Genomic DNA, 21,227 nt, shown 5'->3' with positions numbered 1-21,227 from the left:
TCATGCAATATGAAGTATGAAATATGGGCACCATCAATGCACTGACTGTGGATAATTAAAGATTCTAAGTCATCCCCCTCCAGAGATGCTTAAAACTCTTTAACCACTTTATTTCCCCCACCAGGGATATCCATCATGGTCACTACACCCCCGATGTACATACACATCACACATCATCACAATGTCATTTTCAACATCAACAACATCTCATCTCAATGTCAATATCAACATCAACATCATCTCATCTAAATGTCATTCTCAACATCAATATCATTTCATCTCAATGTCATTCTCAACAACAACATCATCTCATGTCAACATAATCATCAACAACAACATCATCTCATATCAATATTATCATAAATGCCAACATCATCTCGTATCAATTATTATCAATATCATCTTCAATAGCAACATAATTCTCTATCAACATTATCATAAACATCAATGTCACCTCATATCAATTAATATCATCAATAGCAATATCATCAGTAAATCACATTCCGCATATACATACATATATAGTTCATGCCTGAGATTCACACTCCCCAGGTCTTTAGGCAACACAAGTATAATAAAAACAATAATGTCATTTATCAATAACAGATGTATCGCATCCCATTAGTCAAAAACATTGTTTTTCTTGAAAACCAGCATGCAACAGGGACATGCATACATCCTCGTAGTTAGGTTCCCTGACCCCAACTATGGTATCAAAAGTCATAAATTATAATAAACTCCATTCAGCTATCGTGAGTTCCCCATCAGTTCCTCTTTGTGTCACTCAGAGACCTCTCTCTCATTTACGTTCGTTAGTCCAAACACAACATTCTATATACCAAATTGAAGGAAATTTAGTATAGATTTCAAAAACAAGGTTAATAACAACATTCAGGGTCAATTACCCCTGTCAAAACATAAAGGGCTAAGGGGTGTTTCGGATTTTACTAAAAGGAGACATCATTTTGAAATTCTGGTCATGCCAATGTGACCCGGGTTCAGCGAAGGTCACAAAAATAACATCAATTTTATAAAATGATAACTTTTACAACGTCTCATTTTCAAGGTTTTTCAAAGGAAGTCTAAAAACACTCTATTGTAGTACCCAAAACACAAGAAACACTAAGAGAAGCCCTAACTAACACTAGGAGAAAGGCTTAGAAGTCAAGATTACCTTAGAGAAGCTACCAAAAAAAGGATTGAGGGATTTTTCTCCACCGAATCCTTGAGGTGAATTCTAAGGATTTCGCTCTTATTAAAATGTTCCTCTTGGTGTGGTGGTTCGGCAGCAAGCAACGATGGCTCGTGGTGGCCACCGGTGGTCGTGGGTGGTGGAGGAGGAGGTGTTAGGGCTTGGGTGGGCGTTTGGAGAGAAAAAAGTGAAAAATTGTGTTTTTCACGCTAAATAATGTATTTATAATCTACAGATCTCGCTATGCAAGAATCCACTTTTGGTGCTAAGCGCGATAATTTGCGTTGAGCGCAATTCCAATTGCGCACTAAGCGTGACAATTAGCGCTCAGCGCAATTCCCTCTCAAGTTAGAATTGCGCTTAGTGCACTTCTCGCGCTAAGCGAGAGGTCAAAATTGTTATTTTAAAGATCCCAACAGTCAACCTGTGGGGACATGTGTTAGGAACCTGCAGTCAAAGTTTCAAGACAATCCAACGGGTAACAAGTTCGGGATCGCGGTTCTACCAAAATAGGTTTAGGTAAAATTTGAAATCTCATAATTTTGACTTAGGTCAGTAAAACACCCCATAACTCAACATCCACATCAAGAAATCACACATGAATAATTCACACCATACCTTAACTCATTCAAATCAATCATATAATCAAAAAACATCATAAATAAAACTAAACATCAATTTATAATTAGTGAAATTTCAGGGCGTTACAAAAAGGGCGGTGCACGTCTTTTAATGAAAGGCAAAATGTTTTTATCTTTGTGAACACATTTTTCCTTTTGTGTGTACACTTGAACACACGTTAGTCCAACCAAATTAATGAAAGCCTATAAGATAATGCCATCGTCTGAGAGAAAAAGGCTTTCATCATTTAGTCTAATAAACATCCATTTTTAAATGTTCCCTAATACAAACAAAATGGTCTTTAGACAAAGACTTAGTAAAGATATCAGCCCATTGATGATATACTTTATATCAAAAATACCTTTTTGCTCATAATCACAAATGAAGTGATATCTTATTTCAAAATGCTTAGCCATTAAATGTTGTATGAGATTTTTGGATAGATTGATTGCACTAGTGTTGTCTCAATATACATGCATATTGTTTTCAAAATTAGAATAATATTCTAACTAACACATTACTCATAGCAATTGTAAGCAACAACTTGCAACAGACACATACACAAATTCTATTGTTGACAAAGTAATGGAATTCTGCTTCTTTCTAGCCCATGATATTAGACAAGGTGCAATATAATGACATCCACCATTTGTGCTTTTTCTTTCAATTGTTTCTCCTGCATAATTGCATCAGAGAATCCTACTAACTTGAAATCTTGATTTTTCTTATAGAGAAAACTTTGATTAGTTTTACCTACTATATAATGTAAGATCCTTTCAACAGCTTTGAGATGTAACTCTTGAGGATTAGACTAAAATCTAACACACAGATAAACACTATACGTAGTATCAAGTCTACTGACAATCAGATACAAAAATGAACCAACCATACCTTTGTAAATTGTCTAATCTACAAGTTTACCATATTTGTCTTTGCTCAGAGGAATAGAAGCATGCATAAGGGTTTTCATAGGTTTAGCACCTTCCATCTTAAACTTCTTCAGAAGTTTTTTAGTGTACTTTTATTGATCAATATATATGCCTTTGCTATACTTCTTGATTGAAGTCCCAAAATGAACTTAAGTTCTCATCTCATGCTCATTTCAAATTCATTCTTCATAGGATTAGAGAAATCCCTACACAAAGATTCATTAGTAACTCAAAAAATAATTTCATCTACATGAATTTGAATTATAATGAAATTTTGCGTACTTCTCTTCTGAAATGAGTTGTATCAACTTTGTCTTTCATATTAAAAACCATTTTCTAAAAGAAAAGACTTTATTCTTGTAGAAGCAAGCTTCATGATGATGAATCAAGTTGATTCAAGTAGTTTTGATGATGACAAAGATGATGACAAAAGGCCCAAGAGAATGATTTCAAGATTGAGTCAACAAGTTCAAGATCAAGTTTAATTTCAAGTTTCATGAGAAGAAATTAAGAAGATTCAAGAATCAAGAGAAGTTTGATTTCAAGAGAAGATGAATTCAAGATTCAAGAGAAGAAATCAAGAAGACTTCACAAGGGAAGTATTGAAATGATTTTTCAAAAAACAAACATAGCACAGTTTTGTTTTTTAAAAGAGTTTTTCTCAAAAATTTCTAAGTTACCAGAGTTTTTACTCTCCGGTAATCGATTACCAATTTCTTGTAATCGATTAACAGTGGCAAAGTTTGATTTCAAAAGCTTTTAATTGAATTTGCAACGTTCCAATTGTTTTTTAAATGGTGTAATCAATTAGAATATAATGGTAATCGATTACCAGTGTATCTGAACGTTGAAATTCAAATTCAGTTGTGAAGAGTCACATCTTTTCATAAAATGCTTTGTGTAATCGATTACATGGTTTTGGTAATTGATTACCAGTGACAAGTTTTGAATAAAAATCAAGAGATGTAACTCTTCCAATGGTTTTCAAGTTTTTCTCGAGGTTATAACTCTTCCAATGGTTTTCTTGACTAGACATGAAGAGTCTATAAAAGCAAGACCTTGACTTGCATTTCAATAACTTTTTAAAAATTCTTTAGAACAACTTTTGAGAAACCTTTGCTACTTATTTTTCTTCTTCTTCCTTTGCCAAAAGCTTTCTACGTTTTCTGGTTTCCAAACCTTGCTCTTTCACAGAAAACAAAAGTGTGCTATATCTTTTTATTCTCTTCTCCCTTTGCCAAAAAGAATTCGCCAAGGACTAACCGCCTGAATTCTTTTTGTGTCTCTCTTCTCCCTTTTCCAAAAGAACAAAGGACTAACCGGCTGAATTCTTTTGTGTCTCCCTTCTCCCTTTTCAAAGAATTCAAAACGACGCAGCCTGAGAATTCTTTTGATTCTTCCCTTTCCCTTAAACAAAATATTTCAAAGGACTAACCGCCTGAGAACTTTGTCTTAACACATTGGAGGGTACATCCTTTGTGGTACAAGTAGAGGGTACATCTACTTGCGTTGTTGTAACTGAGAACAAGAGAGGGTACATCTCTTATGGATCAGTTCAAGTGGAGGGTACATCCACTTGGTTGTTCAAAGAGAACAAGGGAGGGTACATCCCTTGTGGATCTTTGCTTGTAAAGGTTTTTACGAGGTTGAAAAGAAATCTCAAGGACCGCAGGTTGCTTGGGGACTGGATGTAGGCATGGGTTGTTGCCGAACCAGTATGAAATTCTTGTGTTTGTCTTCTTCTTCCCTACACTTTTAATTTCCGCTGTGCACTTTTAATTATCAATTTTACTTTTGGTTAAGTTTCAATTACTGTTCTTTACTTTCTTAACTTTGTAGTAAAAGCCTAATTAAATCTAGTAACATTAAGAAGGATAGATTTTAATTTGTCAAGGCATATCAATAATTAATTCAACCCCCCCTTCTTAATTATTCCTAGGCCACTTGATCCAAAAAGTGGTATCAGAGCAGGTATCTTGTAGAAAGTTTAATAACTTCAAGATTCATGGCCTCTTTAAATTCTTTGTTTTTCAAAAGTATTTTCAGGAATTGGTTATTTCAAGATCATGATGAAGGCCAAGTCAACTTGTGTCTCAGGACAAAATCTCATGACAACAACAAAGAAGAATCTGTAAGGAAGAAGTGGTACATCGACAGTGGATGTTCCAAGCATATGACAGGAGATGTATCCAAATTCACAACCATTTCCCCCAAGAAAAGTGGACACGTTACATATGGCGAAACCAACAAAGGCAAAATCATTGGAGTCGGTAAAATAGGTACGAGTTCCTCTACTCCTATTGAAAATGTGTTACTTGTAGAAGGTTTAAAGCATATCCTATTAAGTGTTAGTCAATTATGTGATAGAGGATATAAAGTATCTTTTGATTCTGAAAAATGTGTTATCAAGCATGAGCATGACAAAGATATTGAGCATATAGGTTTCAGAGAAAATAATGTTTATATTATTGATTTAAAACAAAAATCTGAAAATGATAGATGCTTTCTAAGTAAAGATAATGATCCTTGGTTATGGCATAAGAGAATTGCTCACATTAACATGGATCATCTAAATAGATTAATTTCAAAAGATCTAGTTATTGGTTTACCAAAATTAAAATTTGAAAAAGATAAGTTATGTGATGCATGCCAAAAAGGTAAACAAAGAAAAGTATCATTTAAATCTAAAAATATTGTTTCTACCACTCAACCATTACAATTATTGCACATGGATTTGTTTGGACCATCTAGGGTCATGAGTTTTGGTGGAAGTTACTATGAATTAGTAATTATTGATGACTATTCTAGGTATACTTGGACTTTATTTCTTACTCATAAAAATGATGCATTTCATGCATTTAGAAGACTTGCCAAAGTCATCCAAAACAAGAAGAATCTCAAAATTATTTCCATCAGAAGTGATCATGGAGGTGAATTTGAGAACAATGATTTTGAAATGTTTTGTGATGAACATGGCATAGAACACAACTTTTCTGCACCTAGGACACCCCAACAAAATGGAGTAGTAGAAAGGAAAAATAAAGCCTTAGAAGAAATTGCTAGAACTCTTTTAAATGACACCCCACTGCCAAAATATTTTTGGGGCAGAAGCAGTCAACACCGCATGTTATATTATGAATAGAGCCTTAATAAGACTCATTCTAAAGAAAACCCCATATGAACTTTTTAACAATAGAAAACCAAACATTTCTCATTTACATGTTTTTGGATGTAAATGTTTTGTCCTAAACAATGGAAAAGAAAGCCTAGGAAAATTTGATGCTAAGGCGGATGAGGGTATCTTCCTTGGCTATTCCCTACATAGCAAAGCCTTTAGGATATAAAACAAAAGAACCATGACAATTGAGGAATCAATACATGTTACTTTTGATGAAACTAATATTACCTCTCCGAGAAAGGAATTTCTTGATGATATTGCAGATTCTTTGGAAGATATGCACAATCAAGAAAGGAATCTAAAAAGGAAGATATATGAAGAAAACAGGGATGCTCAAGATGATATAGCCCAAGAAAATGATGATCTTCCCAAAGAATGAAAAACCTCAAGAAATCATCCTCTTGACAACATCATCAGAGATATCTCAAAAGGGGTAACAACTAGACACTCTCTCAAAGATTTATGCAATAATATGTCTTTTGTTTCATTAATAGAACCTAAAAACCTTAAGGAAGCCATTATAGATGATCATTGGATAGTAGCTATGCAAGAGGAATTAAATTAATTTGAAAGAAATGATGTATGTGAATTAGTAGAAAAACCTTCAAATTATTCAATCATAGGAACTAAGTGGGTATTCAGAAACAAATTGGATGAAAATGGTATAGTAATTAGAAATAAAGCTAGACTGGTAGCAAAAGGATATAACCAAGAAGAAGGTATAGACTATGAAGAAACCTTTGCACCTGTAGCCAGATTAGAAGCCATTAGAATGCTTTTAGCCTATGCATCTATTATGAATTTTAAACTATATCAAATGGATGTCAAGAGTGCTTTCTTAAATGGTCTAATTCAAGAGGAGGTATATGTAGAACAACCTCCAAGGTTTGAAGACTCACAAAAGTTAGACCATGTCTATAGATTAAAGAAAGCACTCTATGATTTAAAACAAGCACCTAGGGCTTGGTATGAAAGATTAAGTAAATCTATTTTAGAAAAGAATTTCACTCGAGGGAAGGTAGATACCACCTTATTCATAAAAAAGAAGGATAATGATATCCTAGGGCTTGGTATGAAAGATTAAGTAAATGTCTTTTAGAAAAGAATTTCACTCGAGGGAAGGTAGATACCACCTTATTCATAAAAATAGAAGGATAATGATATCTTATTAGTACAAATTTATGTTGATGATATAATTTTTGGATCTACTAATGAATCTTTGTGCAAGGAGTTTTCTATTGATATGCAAAGTGAGTTTGAGATGTCCATGATAGGTGAGTTAAATTACTTTCTTGGACTACAAACCAAACAAACAAATGATGGGATCTTTGTCAACCAAGCAAAATATTGCAAGGAACTCATTAAGAGATTTGGAATGGAAAACTCAAAACACTTGGCTACTCCTATGAGCACCAGTTGTTATCTTGACAAAGATGAATCCGGTTAACTCGTTGATGCAAAGCAATACAGAGGTATGATTGGATCTCTACTTTACTTATCTGCAAGTAGGCCAGATATTATGTTTAGTGTATGCATGTGTGCAAGATTTCAATCAAATCCAAAGTTTTCACATCTAATGGTAGTAAAAAGAATCATAAGATATCTATTAGGAACAGTTAACTTAGGATTATGGTACCCTAAGAATTCTTTATGCAATTTAGTAGGATATTTAGATTTGGATTTTGCTGGATCCAAAACAGATAGGAAAAGCACTAGTGGCACATGTCAATTCATAGGGTCTGCTCTTGTTTATTGGAATAGCAAGAAGCAAAATAGTGTAGCATTATCCACAGCAGAAGCAGAATATATTTATGCTGGTAGTTGTTGTGCACAGATTCTGTGGATGAAACAACAACTATCTAATTATGGAATTGTATTAGATCACATTCCCATAAAATGTGATAACACAAGTGCCATAAACATATCTAAAAATCTAGTCCTTCACTCTAGAACCAAACATATAGAAAATAGGCATCATTTTATTAGAGATCATGTTCTAAAAGGTGACGTTGTTTTAAAATTTGTAGATACTAAAAATCAACTTGCTGACATCTTCACAAAACCACTAAACAAAGATTCTTTCTACACTATTAGAAGATAATTAGGACTGCTAGATGCTAGTGCCTTATCTAAATGATTTATATTTTTATTATTTTACTCTGATTTCTAGCCGTGTATTTGGCTATATTATTATGACATTTGAACATTTAGTATTTCTGTTAATATTTGCTTAGTATGACTGAACATTTATGAATTATGTTATATGACTATGTGGTTTACATTTTAATTTAGTTTATTCATGTCTTGCTTCATGATTAGTTTAGAATCTTTTATGATTGATTTACAATGCATACTATGTGTATTATTTTTTTATTCATGTATGTTTTACGCACTTTGGCTTTTTTTATGCTAAAGGGGGAGAGAAAATGGGGATTAAATCAAGAACTCATATAATTAAATAACTTAATTTCACGAGAAGCTTAAACACAAACACAAGGGGGGAGAATATGGAGAATTAAGTGAGTGATCGACTAGGAAAAAGAATGTGTATGTGTTTCTTGATTTCAAGGTTGTCATCATCAAAAAGGGGGAGATTGTAGAAGCAAGCTTCATGATGATGAATCAAGTTGATTCAAGTAGTTTTGATGATGACAAAGATGATGACAAAAAGCCCAAGAGAATGATTTCAAGATTGAGTCAACAAGCTCAAGATCAAGTTTAATTTCAAGTTTCATGAGAAGAAATCAAGAAGATTCAAGAATCAAGAGAAGTTTGATTACAAGATTCAAGAGAAGATGAATTCAAGATTCAAGAGAAGAAATCAAGAAGACTTCATAAGGGAAGTATTGAAAAGATTTTTCAAAAAACAAACATAGCAAAGTTTTGTTTTTCAAAAGAGTTTTTCTCAAAATTTTCTAAGTTACCAAAGTTTTTACTCTCCGGTAATCGATTACCAGATTCTTGTAATCAATTACCAGTAGCAAAGTTTGATTTCAAAAGCTTTTAACTGAATTTGCAACGTTCCAATTGTTTTTTAAATGGTGTAATCAATTACAATATATTGGTAATCGATTACCAGTGTATCTGAACATTGAACTTCAAATTCAATTGTGAAGAGTCACATCTTTTCATAAAATGCTTTGTGTAATCGATTACATGGTTTTGGTAATCGATTACCAGTGACAAGTTTTGAATAAAAATCATGAGATGTAACTCTTCCAATGGTTTTCAAGTTTTTCTCGAGGTTATAACTCTTCCAATGGTTTTCTTGACCAGACATGAAGAGTCTATAAAAGCAAGACCTTGACTTGCATTTCAATAACTTTTTAACAATTCTTTAGAACAACTTTTGAGAAACCTTTGCTACTTATTCTTCTTCTTCCTTTGCCAAAAGCTTTCTAAGTTTTCTGGTTTCCAAACCTTGCTCTTTCACAGAAAACAAAAGTGTGCTATATCTTTTTATTCTCTTCTCCCTTTGCCAAAAAGAATTCGCCAAGGACTAATGGCCTGGATTCTTTTTATGTCTCTCTTCTCCCTTTTCCAAAAGAACAAAGGACTAACCGGCTGAATTCTTTTGTGTCTCCCTTCTCCCTTTTCAAAGAATTCAAAATGACACAGTCTGAGAATTCTTTTGATTCTTCCCTTTCCCTTAAACAAAATATTTCAAAGGACTAACCGCCTGAGAACTTTGTCTTAACACATTGGAGGGTACATCCTTTGTGGTACAAGTAGAGGGTACATCTACTTGGGTTGTTGTAACTGAGAACAAGAGAGGGTACATCTCTTGTGGATCAGTTCAAGTGGAGGGTACATCCACTTGGTTGTTCAAAGAGAACAAGGGAGGGTACATCCCTTGTGGATCTTTTCTTGTAAAGGTTTTTATAAGGTTGAAAAGAAATCTCAAGGACCGCAGGTCACTTGGGGACTAGATGTAGGCACGGGTTGTTGCCGAACCAATATAAAATTCTTGTGTTTGTCTTCTTCTTCCCTACACTTTTAATTTCCGCTTTGCACTTTTTATTATCGCTTTTACTTTTGGTTAAGTTTCAATTATTGTTCTTTACTTTCTTAACTTTGTAGTAAAAGCCTAATTAAATATAGTAACATTAAGAAGGATAGATTTTAATTAGTCAAGGCACATCAATAATTAATTCAACCCCCCTTCTTAATTATTCTGAGGCCACTTGATCCAACAATTCTATCGTATCAAGCATGAGGTGTCTATTTTAGATCATACAAAGTCATTTTAAATTTAAAAACATGATTTGGAAGAGTATGATCTTCAAAACTAAGGGGTTGCTTAATATACACTTCATCTTCAATAAAACCATTTAGAAAAACACTTTTAACATTCATTTGAAAAAGCTTAATGCTTTTATGAGCAACAAGAGTGTTGGGGAGATTGAAGACATTCTATTTAGATAAGGAAATTCATATGATAGAAGAAGAGAAATATTGCACAAAGTGTTGGTTTATTGTGAATAATAGAATTTACAATGAATGGGTTCAAAGCACTCTCTAGCTCATTGAACCTAAAATACAAAGTTCTTTATAAAGGAACAACAACTAAATGTCTAACCAAAAATGATTTCAACAGAAAAACAAAAAATAATAACAATTACAACACAACATATGTTAACGAACCACCAGACTAGATGCTCCTTTCTAAACAACTAAATGATCCACCAGATTATAAAAGGTTAGACGACCAATAGAGAAGACAAAAGTACTGGGCTAGATGACCAACACTATTGTCCACTGTATCTCCATTGTCCAACAACTAACAATCTCCACCTTGGTTCAATAACATTTCTGAATTACAAGTAACTCAATTCATTTCTAGCAATCTATGTTAAGTAGATCCAAAAAATGCATGAACTTTCTTCTTCAAATAAGCTTTGTGAACATATTAGCTGATTCTCCCTTGTATCAAATTTATGAACTTCGACCCTCTATTTAGTATGGATGAAGTGGTATTTGATGTCAATGTGCTTAGTCCTCTCATGATGGACTTGATCCTTGAGACTATTGAAAAAATGATAGCCTTTTCCTGTGGAAATTGAAGATTACTAATAACACACTACAACTAAATCCCTTCCTTTATTGCTTTTTCCAGAGCCATGTACTCTGCCTTTGTAATGGATAAAGCCACTATGGGCTGAATTGTTGCCTTTCAACTAACAAGAGAGTTGCCAAATGTGAATGTGTACCCAATCGTAGATCTTCTTCCATCCAAATCTGTAGCATAATCAGAATCCAAGTAACTAGTGAGCGCATAGGACATGTCTCCATGGTAGAAGAGTCCAATATCAGTTGTACCCTTTAGATACCAGAATATACGTTTCACAAATTGTCATTGTTCCTTCCTAGGATTAGCCATATACCTACTCACAACACTGACTTCTTGTGCTAGGTCCAGTCTAATGCATAACATAGTGTCATACCCTAATTTCGTCTGGGGACAATTGTTTGTCAACATACGAACCTTTGGTGATCAAATTGAGATGCTTAACACTCATCGCCGCAATCCGTAAAGTTTTGCGATGTTTCGGAAGGAAATTAGCCAAAAAAAAATGGGGGGTGAACTGATCAATTTAGGGGGGTGTACCTAGCCTTGGGCCCATCTAGGCCCATCTGGAATATTCTTTCTGGATGGCAACTACCTCCCTCATTTTTGCTATAAAATGGCGTTTGGGGCTGAGGGGAAAGGGTTCAACACTTTGGATATTCAGTTTTCACTTAAAATTAGTGAGGAGAAGAAGAAAGAAGGAAAAAAAAAAATCCAAGTTGAGGCGCTTCCATAACGCTACTGTGATCAATTCCCTGGACGTTCTTTGTTCGTTCTTCATTGATCATCGATCTTCAACCGGTTAGTTTTTTATTTTGAAGCTTTGAATTCATTCTATGCACCCTTAGGGGTCCATTCTTGCTTTGTATGTTTTCATCTTCATTCTTCTACTTTCGGTATTCTTTTCCTTCATTTTAAGCGAGTTACAATTGATCGTTTAAGTCGTAACCTCACTTAATTAATGTTTAAATGAATTTCAACCGATCGTTTATGTTGTAATCTCATTTAATCGCCTTTATAATAAAATTCAACCAATCGTTCATGCCGTAAGCTCGGTTAAATCAAAAAATAATAAAATAAGTGTCAACCGGACATTTTACTCTGAAAGTCCTTTTTAATGAGGTGAGAAATAACCAAGTGAAACTAAGGCTAAAATCAACTCACAAATCAAGCATTTGCCCACAAAAAGGTCATTTGAAACCGTTTCAAGGTCCAACACCTTAACGGTGCCTTTTTACTTTTATCAGTGATAATGAATCGCTTAAAAGTATAAAATCAACCCCTCGCATAACTTTCCTGCTTTCTAAAGAACTTCGTAGATCTGAGTTCCTCATCGCCATTGAGGATACATAGGAGCAAAAACACAGCTTTTGTCGACCCCAAAAGATAAAAAACGTAAAAAAGGGAAAATAAAATAAAATAAAAGTCATGATTTTGCACATTTGATTAAAGGTTTCCGTCCCTTGTGACGGACGCGTGGGGTGCTAATACCTTCCCCGTGCGTAAAAACAACTCCCAAACCTTTTACTCTTAAAGTTCGTAGACCTGCATTTTGGTTTTACTAACGTTTTCCTCAAATAAACGTTGGTGGAGACTCCGCGCATTTTCCTCCCTTGGAATACGTACCCATGAGTCTCGCGTCGCCCTCCCGCCAAAGGGTAGGTTACAACAGTTGGCAACTCCACTGGGGACTTTTATTAAAGAGTTGGGCCTTTTACTCTTGTACAATATCATGGTTTTTCCTTTTGTCGGTTTCCTTTTTTTATGTCTCTTATGTTCTTGTGTATAACTCTTGGATGCTTTCAATGTGCTTTTAACGTATGCATGAGGTAGATATTCATTCATTTGATGCACACAAACACTAACACTTTTTGCACACACGGTGAGTTAAAAAAGGGCCCTATACCCGGGTCCGTGAGAACATAGGAAAGGGAGGTGAATTTGTGATCATGCTAAGTCTCCGACTTGCTTGATGACAGTGAAGCCTCATCTAGAGTTTTTCTATTTGATGATATGTTGTCGCTGGTAGTCCCTACTGCCACAACATTGTTGTCAAAAGGAATGATATCTCTAGAAACCATTAAGAGAGATATAACCGCCTTGGGAGTTATCACTAAAAACCTTTTAGTTCCTCCCGTTTAGGTTCCTAAAATAGGGACACAAAGCGAACACACTGCGTGTTTTAACACTGCCATGCATATCTTCTAAATGTCATGTACATCTTTGTTGTATGATTAGTTGATGATATTACTATGCTTATACGCCCCCTGTTGCACTATAAACCACGCGTTTTTTGCACATTCGCGTCTACATCGTGTCGTCACACGCGCGTTGTACGTTGGTCTCATCATTTTGTCACGGGAAGCCGAAAGGTCCGTGTCACCTTCTTAAGTGCATACATAGGGCACTGTGCTGCCAATGTTGCAAGTAAGAGAAAATTTTTCCGGGCTCTCGTGTCCGTAAAATACATTCGTATCATGCACCGCATAAGCATCTCTTCATGCATTCATCCATTTCTCCCATGATAGATGTCGGAGTATTGATTCAAATCGGACATTTCATTCTAGTAAACTGCATTCATCCATTTGCTCAAGAAAAGGTTCTATCAGGTCAAAATCAAGAGTTTAGAGGTCACCAGTTTACGAGAGTTGGGGCAATTGATGAGTCAACTTCAATGGTAAGCCTTCCGCAAAGCCTATGGTAAGATTTGGGACTTAGCTACGGTAGAAGTCTCCATGGAGGCAATTGCATCCCTTACCCAATATTATGATCAACCCTTGAGGTGCTTAACATTTGAGGATTTCCATCTAGTCCCGACTGTGGAAGAGTTCGAAGAAATCCTGGGATGCCCACTGGGAGGAAGGAAGCCATATCTTTTCTTCGGTTTCAATCCCTCCATGGCCAGAATTGCCAAGGTAGTGAAAATCTCGGCACAAGAGTTGGATCGGGCAAAGCAAAACAAGAATGGAGTAGTCGGAGTACCAAGGAAGTGTTTGGAGGAAAAAGCGAAGGCCTTGGCAAATCAAGGCGAATGGGCTTCTTTTATTGACATTTTGGCACTTTTAATCTTCGGAGTTGCCCTCTTTCCAAATGTGGAAGGGTTAGTGGACCTAGCAGCGATCGACACTTTCTTCGCCTTTCACCATAGCAAGGAAAGCCCGATAGTTGCCATTTTGGCCGACATGTATGACACGCCTGACCGAAGATGTGAAAAGAGCGGCACCATAATTGTTTATTGTACACTCTCTACGTATGGTTGGTCTCACACGTCTTTTGCCAAGAAGGTAGGCCCGCCTGCCCACTACAAGGTCACCGTTCGAGTGCCGAGAAAGGAAAGGCAAATTGGGACCAACTCTTGGCTAGCATGGAGGGGGCATCCGTCAATTGGTTCCCTCACTGGAAGGAAGGAAGGACCGGGATTCTGTCCTCATGCAAAGGATTTCCAAATGTTCCCTTGATGGGAACAAGGGGTTGTATTAATTATAATCCCGTCCTCGCCATCAGACAGCTTAGCTACCCCATGAGAGGAGCGCCATCGGAGGAAAGCATCACGCCTTTCATCGCATGGGGTTTCAGTGACCCCAATGCAAGGATACTTCAAGGAGTTCACAAGGCATGGGATGTGATGCAAAGGAAGGACAAAGAGCTTAGGGGAAGTAGTAATGGGATCATCGGCAGCTATCGTAACTGGCTGAGAGTCCGCACACAAGGCTTGGATTAGCTCCCAAAGCTAAGGGCTGCGAGAGAGGAAGAGGCAAAAGCTCTGAAAGAGATTGAGGAGGTACGAGCCCTAAAGGTGGAGCTTGAGAAAGCCCAAGCAGTCAGGGAGAAGTTCAAGTCAACAGCCATCAAAGTCTGAAAGGAGTATGATGAACTGAAGGACATCAACATGGCCACCGCCGAAGCCTTGGAACGGGAAACCAAGAGGGCCCGGAAGGAAGAACACGACCGAGTTTTTTGGCCTGTGCCGAAAACTCTCCCAACATGGCGCCCATCCAGCAAAGGGCGTCCGCACCATCGCAAAGGGCCCCTACACAAACTTCGGCTCCAGCGCTACCGCACCCCACCAACAATGTCAATCCTGGCATGAACTCCAACATGGGAAGAAACCCTCCGATGAAAAAGCTTTTGGAATTTGCCCCAATCCTGATGACATATGGAGACTTGTTGCCATCACTGATCACCAACCAGTTGGCAGTGGTCACCCCTGGAAGGACTTACCAGTCTCCCTTTTCAAAGTGGTACAACCCCAACGCGACCTACGCGTATCATAGGGGGACTCCGGGGCATTCGGTCGAGCAATGCATGGCCCTCAAGCACAAGGTTCAGAGGTTGATCGAGGCGGGATAGTTGACATTCCAAGAAGACGGGCCAAACACGCTATGGATGCAATTGAGGTGTGAAGTTTGCAAAGGTGTGATTCCTCTAGGAGGACATAAGGGGGATCCTTGCTTGATGCATCCAGGTGCACCACATGATATAGAAACATGTTCAGCAGTAGAAGAGCTTTTGCAGCAGATGATAGACCAAGGTCGGCTACATGTCTGCATGCAGTCAACAGACAAGGAAAGTCCCAAGAAGCCCAAGCCCTTGGTGATGCATTTCATTAGAGATGCGGCTCCCCAAAAGCACCAAGGCCCTTCGATGTTGTCAGGTAGTAAACCTGTCCCTTCCCCCTATAAAAACAGCAAGGCGGTCCCGTGGAGGTATGCTCTTCAGAAGCCGAGCGAGAGGAAGGAGGAGGCCGCCGACATTGACTCACTTTCTACCAAAGTGACCAATATCACTGGACTAAGCGGCGTGACCCACAACTGCCGCATCTTTGCGGTGCCTGACCTACTGGTACGACCCGCGAATGCCAAAGGAAAAGCAAAAGTGGTCACAGAAGAGGCCAATGAAGCAAACCCCACCCCGGATGAGGATGTTCCGGCGGGGAGGTTCGCTGAAAAAGGGGAAGGACTCAGCAGAAAAGAGGTATCCTTGGAGGAGGCCAACGAGTTCCTCCGTATAATCCAATAGAGTGAGTTCAAGATAATCGAGAAACTCAACAAAACTCCAGCTAGGGTTTCTCTATTAGAACTGCTCATTAGTTTCGAGCCTCATCGAGCATTCCTAGTTAAAGTTTTGAACGAGGCCCATGTGGCCCAAGACATCTCCGTAGAAGGCTTCGAGGGGATTGTCAACAATATCACAGCCAATAACTACCTTACCTTCATTGAGGAGGAAATTCCCATCGAGGGATAAGGACATAATAGGGCTCTGCATGCATGTATATGTCAAATTCATGGATCATATCATGGCCAAAGTGCTCATTGACAATGGCTCCAACCTAAACGTAATTCGCAAAAGCACCTTGGAGAAACTGCCATTCAATGCCTCCAACCTGAAACCAAGCTCCATGGTGGTCCGGGCTTTTGACGGAAGTCGCTGGAAAGTAAAAGGGGAGATCGATCTCCCACTTCAAATAGGACCACACACTTGTCAGGTTACTTTTCAAGTAATGGATATTAACCCAGCCTATAATTGCTTGTTGGGCCAACCATGGATTCACTCGGTGGGAGTTGTCCCCTCAACACTCCACCAAAAACTGAAATCCGTGGTGGAGGGGCACTTAGTCATTGTTTCGGGGGAAGAAGATGTTCTGGTAAGCTGCCCCTCTTCTATGCCAAATGTGGAGGCTGCGGAAGAGTCCTTGGAAACGACTTTCCAATCCTTCGAGGTGGTAAGCAACACTTCCACAGAATCCCTCTTGATGCAGCCCCACATGTCTGGCGCGGCAATGATGGTGGCCCATGTGATGTTAGGGCACGACTATGAGCCCAGAATGGGCTTGGGAAAGAATAATGATGGCATGGCCAGCTTAGTGGACATCAAGGAAAACCGCAAGAAGTTTGGGCTAGGCTATAAGCCCACGCGAACTGATGTGAGAAGAAGCATCGTAGAAAGGAGGAATAGGGGCACGAGCCCGCAACTAAGGCCACAAGCGAGGAAGGACCCTCCTTGTCATATCAGTAAAAGCTTCGTGAGTGCAGGCTTGAGACATAAAGAGCAAGTCACCATGATACACGACAAAGCCCCTCAAGAACGTTCAGACTGGGTGCGGCCATGCCTTCCTGATTTTCAATTGGGAAACGGGCAAGCCGTGGAATGACCCAAAGTTTCCATGGCGGGCATAATGTAATGCTTTGGCTTCAACCCTATAGCTGGGCCTAGGCTTTAGGGTTCTCTCCTTGTTAAGGCGTTATGTCTTTTGCTATTAAAAAATATAATATAAAGATCTTTCCTTCATATGTTATTGCGCCTTCACCCATTCTCATTCATCTGCATGTTTATTTTTGTTGCGTTCAAATGATACAAATCCGATGACGAGTCCTATGAGGGTACTTATACCGAGGACCTGGCTGTCGATTTTGAACGAGAAGCAAATCGGCCTGAGGTATGGAATTTCCCCCTGAGCTAGAAAGGATGGTCGCTCAAGAAGACCGAGAGATGAAGCCTCACCAAGAAGAAACGAAAGTCGTAAACTTAGGTGTTGGCGAAGAAAAGAAAGAGGTAAAGGTGGGTACGGGCATCACAACACCAATCCGAGATGAATTGGTAGTCTTGCTGTGGAACTACCAAGACATCTTCGCTTGGTCATACCAAGATATGCCTGGTTTGAACCCTGACAATGTGCAACATCGTTTACCTCTACTGATTTACTCTAATTGTTAAATTTATTATTCAGTTTTATCAATTGGGCCCACTTGACTAATTTGGTGTTTTTAATTCAATTTCAGGATAATTATAAGCAATTGGGCTGAGCCAGATAGGACTGGAAGAGAGAAGACAATTTTATTAGATTTTGTCTAATTTCATTTTATTGCGTTCAGTTTTTATTTGGTATTTTTATTTCGTTTTAGGACAAAATAATGTAATCAGGCCCAGTGACTTTGAGTGACCCTTATAAATAGCACAGCCTTGGGATTCGTGCAGGCTATTCTATTATTCAGGAGAGAATACCTAAGCTGAGTGCATGGATTTTTAGGGTTTTACGTTTTTAGCTTTGTACTACTGTTCACGTGAATGCATTTTCCATTTTCTGCTTTCAATTACAATTTCGTTTTTGTTCCTTCTTCTGCCTTTAGCTTCATTTACGTTTTCTGCCTTTAGCTTCATTTACGTTTCTGCTTCTAGTTTCATTTATGTTTTATGCTTTTGTTGAACTTATGGAAGGCTAAATTTCTAGTGTTGTTTCCCTCTGAGAATGAAGTGTAACTCTCTTTGAGGTTCTGTTTTTAATGTTGCTCTCCTATCGGTTTTCCCTTCACCAATTAACCCACATGCGTTCTGTTAATCTGTGTGCACTTCGTGTTCGATTAATTGCCTCTGTGCTTAAATTACGTTCGTGCTTAATGAACAAGGGGTTACTTGGTGTATGTGTTGCTTAATCACATATTGACAACCCTAAATTGATTTTCGCTTAGTAAATAAAATTAGGGTTGGATTAAGTGGTTAACTGCCAGGGGTGAAATCCTCATAACCTAGGATAAGAGAATGGCTTCTGAATCAGAGGAAACAACACGTTTTTAATACTATTAATTTCATATTCCAATCTGGTTGTTCTTAAATTCACAAACAAACATCCCCCCAATTGTTACTGTTATAACGAAGCATATTATGAACATTTGGTCAGTCATTGCTCGTTGGGAAACGACCTAGGATCACTTCCTTGTTACTGCATTTCAATGTTTATTTGATTCGGGTACGGCCTCGATCAAATTTGGCACTGTTACCGGGGAGCAGTGGTGCAAAAGTTCATAATAGCTAGTGATTCATGTTTTATGTTTAGTTGTTTTACGTTTAATTCTTTTGTTTAGTATGTCCATGTTGTGTTAGTGTGTTGTTCTATTTTATTTGATGTTCTGTTTTGCAATTTAGTAGTACCCCTTGTTCAGCACTTCCCCTACTTCAGTTTTATGTTTTGCTAAGAATAATGCTTAGTGATGGAATTAGAGACTGATTATGTGTTAGTGTTCACACAGCATTACACTAGTGACTGAGTTAGTGACAGTTGTTGACAATTTAATTGGCGATTTTTTGTTTTGATAGTTAGGGTTGTTATTTTTGGCTGAATTTTGGTGTGGTAGGTTCTTTTGACTCATATTTTGTGTGAAAAATACCAGGAACACTTGTTGTGGCTAGATTTGAGAGATTCAAAAAAATTTGAGAACTTGTGTTTAGCAAAACTTCAAACAGCCATAACTTTCGCTCCGAGTATGAGAATGACTATTATTATATATTTATTTGGGGTAGAAAAAATTTCCCATACCGTGGTAGCTTGCTGTAGGCTGGCTAAGGTCTCTAACTAGCCAAAATCGCCTGTTTACTAGTTTTTTTTTTATTTTTCAAGTTTTACTGTTTTATTTTTCTAAACTTTCCTCAGGTAGTTTCCATAGTTAGACTTTGAATTTTTGTCTAAAGATTTTTGTTCTATCTTTTCATGATTTTAGGGTGTTGCTCACAAAATTTCAGCTCATTTGGATATTGTTTGAGTATAGCAGTAGTTTTAACCCACCTCTTTTGCCCTGTCTGAGAAACACATGAACTGCTGCATATAGTGCATGACTAGAGGCAATCCAGGTGACTTACAACCCTTTGATCCTGAAATAGATAGGGCATTTCATAGATTAGTTAGGCATAGTGTGCATCTTGATTACCCTGAACATTTTGTACCTTTTGAGCATCCTGAGCATTTTGTTATTGGTGAGTCTGAGCATTCTGTGGTTGGTAATTTTGAACATCTTGATTTTGAGCATTATAATTTTGAACATTTTGATTTTGAACATTCTGAGTTTGAATATTCTGAAAATATGGCTCAACCTCCACCTCGTGAAAGGACTCTAAGGGAAATGGCTGCACCTGATTTCACTTATGAAAGCTTGTGCATTCAATACCCTGATGAGGATGTCCCATATGTTCTTAAAACTAGACTGATACACTTGTTGTCCAAGTTTCATGGTTTTGCAGGTGAAGACCCTCATAAGCATCTAAAAGAATTCCATATTGTCTGCTCCACCATGAAACCTCCAGACGTCCAAGAAGGTCACATCTTTCTGAAAGCCTTTCCTCATTCTTTAGAGGGAGTGGCAAAGGACTGGCTATATTACCTTGCTCTAAGGTCCATCACGAGCTGGGATGACCTCAAAAGAGTATTCTTAGAATAAATTTTCCCTGCCTCCAGGACCACGACCATCAGAAAGGATATTTCAGGCATTAGGCAACTTAGTGGAGAGAGCTTATATGAATACTGGGAGAGATTTAAAAAACTATGCGCCAGTTGCCCTCACCACCAGATTTCTGAGCAGCTTCTTCTCCAATATTTTTATGAAGGACTCGGTAACATGGAGAGAAGTATGATAGATGCTGCCAGTGGTGGAGCCCTTGGAGACATGACCCCTACTGAAGCCACGAATTTAATTGAGAAGATGGCTTCCAACTCCCAACAGTTTAGTGCCAGAAATGATGCTATTGTCATTAGAGAAGTGCATGAAGTAGCCACGAATTCATCTTCATCAGTTGAAACTAAGAAGCTTGAGGGTAAACTAGATGCCTTGGTTAACCTGGTGTCGCAACGTGCCCTTCACGGGCTAGCGAGGGCGAGGCTCACGGGTGCGCTTTCCAAAGGAGGAAAGATGCGCGGAGTCGCCACCAACGTTTATTTGTGGAAAACGTCAGAAAAACCGAAGGAAACCGGTCAAAATGAAAATTCTAAGTTTGGGAGTTGTATTTACGTTTGAGGAAGGTATTAACACCTCTCACGTTTGTCTCGAAGGACAACAGCCTATTTTTTAGAATTGTGGAAATTGCGTTATCTTAACTTTATTTCTTTTTATTTTTTGAGGTCGACAAAAGCGGGGCTTTTGCTCCTACGTACCCTCCTTTGGAGAGGAAATCAGACCTACGTAGTTCTTCCTTATGCATGGATCAAGTGATTCTCTTTACTTGAAGGATGATCATTTTAAGGCGTTGGACCTTAAAAATTATCCTTTTTACTTAGTAAGAAACTGAAATGATAAACTTCCAAAAACCTATTTTTGTGGACGAGCTTGACTAGGCGAGTTTGATTTTAGCCTTAGTTTCACTTTAGTTATTAGTCAATTCAATTAAGAATGAGAAATCCCAAAGAGAAAACGTCCGATTGATTTTTCGCTTTACTTTACTAAAAGGTATTTTTTATTATTATATTATTATTTTACC

General features: G+C 37.8%; 1 non-coding gene across 1 annotated transcript; it reads right to left on the bottom strand.

The window, feature by feature from the left end:
- Positions 1-20,218: 20,218 nt before the first annotated feature.
- On the bottom strand, positions 20,219-20,325 carry LOC113000542 (small nucleolar RNA R71). The gene has a single exon (XR_003265875.1). It is a non-coding gene; the product is annotated as a small nucleolar RNA R71 (small nucleolar RNA).
- Between the last annotated feature and the right edge of the window lie 902 nt (positions 20,326-21,227).

The sequence above is a fragment of the Glycine max genome, chromosome 19 (genome assembly GCF_000004515.6).
Source record: "Glycine max cultivar Williams 82 chromosome 19, Glycine_max_v4.0, whole genome shotgun sequence".
Lineage (NCBI taxonomy): Eukaryota > Viridiplantae > Streptophyta > Magnoliopsida > Fabales > Fabaceae > Glycine > Glycine max.
This window is presented reverse-complemented; position numbering and strand designations above follow the sequence as displayed.